The sequence below is a fragment of the Humulus lupulus genome, chromosome 2 (assembly GCF_963169125.1).
Source record: "Humulus lupulus chromosome 2, drHumLupu1.1, whole genome shotgun sequence".
In the NCBI taxonomy this organism is placed as follows: domain Eukaryota; kingdom Viridiplantae; phylum Streptophyta; class Magnoliopsida; order Rosales; family Cannabaceae; genus Humulus; species Humulus lupulus.
In genome coordinates this window covers 207,061,373-207,064,866 of record NC_084794.1, presented here as the reverse complement: position 1 = coordinate 207,064,866, position 3,494 = coordinate 207,061,373, and the positions used below count along the sequence as shown (strand labels likewise).

Genomic DNA, 3,494 nt, shown 5'->3' with positions numbered 1-3,494 from the left:
TTTAGCCTATAGTTTAGAAATATTAATTTTATCATAAGGTTTGATTAAAATAGCTGGTCCTAGAAATATTATTTATTATAACCTAAGGTTTAGATAGAATAATTAAGAATGTGACACTTTTCACATGTATGTTTATTATGGATTTAAGGATTTTAGATGAAATAAATTAATAAAGGATAAACCTAGGAAGTCTAGAACCTTCCCTCAGCTATTAGGATCTCGTATTACTCAGTCAAAGTTATTTAAACAAACTTCAAGTGTGGTGAAAGTGTGCAAAAACATGTTTAATATATTAGTGTAAGCCAATATATCGCAGCTATAGGGGTCGATATATCGCCTATGTTGATATGGAAAACATGTCGACTTCGGCCAAACGAAACCACGGAGCCTCAGGAATATGGGGGAGGCGATATATTGCCTATAGGGGGCGATATATTGGCTCTACATGCATATCTTGAAAGTCTATGGAATCTGAGCTAGAAACAACCATTAACAACTTGGACTTGCTCTTTAACGATTTTGACCAAGTTATGGGCATCTATTGAGCTAAAAATTCTATTTTTATTCAATTATTTATTCATTTTAATAGGAGTTAGTTTCACTCCTAGAACTCTATAAATAGGACTCTTCACTCATCCATTTGCATCATCATTCAAGCACTTCTTAAATCCTCCAAGCTGCTAATTTTGTTCCAGAGAGAAACACTAGGGTTTTGGGGTTAAAAGCTTTCAAATCTAAGCTTTTCTAAACACTTGAGAAGTAAGCTAGAGTGTGATTTCAGTATTGAGGTGTAGATTGAAGTTCTAAGCTATCTAAGGTACTTTGATCCTCGCGTTTAGTTCATTATAGTTCCTCTTATTCTTTTCATTTTCTTCCAAATCCTAACTTGTTATAATGGCTTTTGGTTCGATGTTTGATTTTCTTGAAACTTAAGGTTTTCGGTAAGTTCTTATCTTGATGGTTTAGATCTTCTCTTCATCTTCTTTTCTTTAGGAAACTTATGATTTTACTGTTTGGTTTTAGGAGTTCCTAATCCTACACTTGTCTCCAATACCTCGATTTTTGGTAAGGAAAATAAGTTAGATTTTATGTGTTTTGATTATCATTATATGCTATGTGTATGTATGTATGTTGTTTTTATGTTTGTAGTCGCTTGTGAAATATGGTTGCTTAGATAGTAAATAAGAAAATCCCAAGATTTTTATCATTATCGTAGACTATAGTTGTGTCTAAACCTACCTCTAAATAGTAGCAAGAGGATCTAGATGGTTTCTATCACATACTATGGTAGTGAATTAATGGCCATTAATTTGTAGTCTTATGCTTTATGATTTATGTTTTTATGTCTTATGTTTTATGTTATGCTTTAGTAGTTTTTCCTTACTGGGCATTAGGCTCATTCCTTTTTATTTAGATTGTGCAGGTAAATGAGCATGGAAGGCGGGACGGATCCATGGCGACTTTGGCATGTGTATTGGGAGAGGACTAAATGAATGGACTGATGGGAATGATTGAGGATGACATTTTTGTTTTGAGTCTTCATAATTATGTATTAATGATTTTCCTCATTTAGTATTTGAAGGATTAAAATAAAGGTTTAATTTTCTTTATGATTTTATGTAATAACAATGGGATCCCGTATTTTGGATTTTCTAATAAAGTTAAATTTCTATTATTTTATGTATGTATTAAAAAATAATAGCTATGTCTTAGTAGTTTTAATGGTCTGAGGTCTTTAAGTTAGCCGGGTCATTACAAAATTACAAAAATTGTCTTCTAATAAGAAACGGGCCCACATGCTTAATTAATACACCTAAACATGCATATCAAGTCATATAATAATATAACTCACATAATCACATAATTACACGCATATATAACACATAAATATGTAATTTCCATAATTTGCCATCCTATCCCCCTAATCAAGGCCCTAAGCCTTATTAGGTACTTTGGGACATTACAATTCCTATTTTAATTTCCCATATAACATACAGTTGCGGGATTGGAAGGACAATTATCAAAAGTGTGTCCTTCACCACAATACACACAAGAAATTATTTCCATTTGCCCCATTTGTGACCCCAAAAGTTGTTCCATCATCCCCATGTTCATTGTCATGAGCATATTCGAAATAGAGGAAACTTGGGCCGCCAAGGAAGTGATGGCATCTACATAATGAATACCATGCAACCTTTCTACCTGTAGATGATCTAGTAGTGGGCCACTGATAGTTGTTGTTGGATATCCTCTCAAGGATTTCATATGCCTCATTATGGGACTTAGCAAAAAGAGCCCCATTCGTCGAAGCATCTACCACCATTCTTGTGTGAGCATTGAGACCATTGTAGAATGTCTCCATTTGGATGCAATGAGGAATGCCATGATGAGGGCATTTTCGTAACAACTCCTTGAACCTCTCCCATGCCTCATATAAAGATTCTTCATCAAGTTGTTGAAATGAAGTAATCTCATTGCGGAGCTTGGCATTCTTAGTGGGAGGAAAGTATTTCATCAAAAACCGCTCAACCAACTCTTGCCAAGTAGTCACAGAATCAGATGGCAAAGAGTTCAAACAAACTCTCGCTCTATCTCTCAAGGAGTATGGAAATAACTTTAGTCTCAAGGCGTCCTCTGTAACTCTGGGAAACTTTAAAAAATCACTCACCTCAATGAATAAGTGAAGATTGAGGTGAGGATCTTCTATTGGCATCCCACTGAATTGGCCCACAATTTGAAGCATCTAGAACATAACTTGCTTCAACTCAAACTGTGTAGCATGAATTTCTAGTCTTACAATACCTAGATTGAGCTTATTGAAAAGGGGAAGAGCATATTGCCTAATAGCATGGTCTCGATCATCTGCCAAAATAATTGCATTTTTCCCATTATACGTAGCTACTCCCTCTTGAGCTGTTGCCCCAAGATTTGCTGCCCTTTGAGCTACTCCTTCTTGAGTGGCTCCTGCTTGAGCCTTTCACTCAACATCCGTCACTACTATTTCCCTGTTGGAATTTTGTACTTTTCTCCTTCTTTAGAATGTACATTCCATTTCTGGATCAAGGGGAAGTATTTCAGGGTCTTGACTCTCTTACATACACTTTTTGAACCTAAATTTGCACGAGAATCACCCAAGTTAGCACAAAAGAAAATTAAACCAAATTGCAAGATAATTAATTTCACAATAATTTACTTTAATCAATCCCCGACAACAGTGCTAAAAACTTTTTGCGATTTTTTTTTAGGATATGCAAGTGTACATAATCGTCTAACAAGTAATAAAGTAGTAAGTAATTTTATCGTCTCCTCAAGGATTGTTTAAGCTAAATATAGAAAAAATTAAAACCAACAACTTTGAGCTAAAATTGATATAAGGATTTGATTAAACTAAATGAACAAGTAAATAAATGGAAATTAATTAATTGACCCAACCAGATCAAAAACAGTAACAAGGGGTTGATTTCAATCATTATGAGGGGTTAGCGAGCTAATTC

At 34.5% G+C, this 3,494-nt stretch overlaps 1 non-coding gene across 1 annotated transcript; it reads left to right on the top strand.

Moving 5' to 3' along the window:
* Positions 1–2,378: 2,378 nt before the first annotated feature.
* Positions 2,379–2,485, top strand: LOC133820417 (small nucleolar RNA R71). Its single transcript, XR_009886827.1, has one exon. It is a non-coding gene; the product is annotated as a small nucleolar RNA R71 (small nucleolar RNA).
* The last annotated feature ends 1,009 nt before the right edge of the window (positions 2,486–3,494 follow it).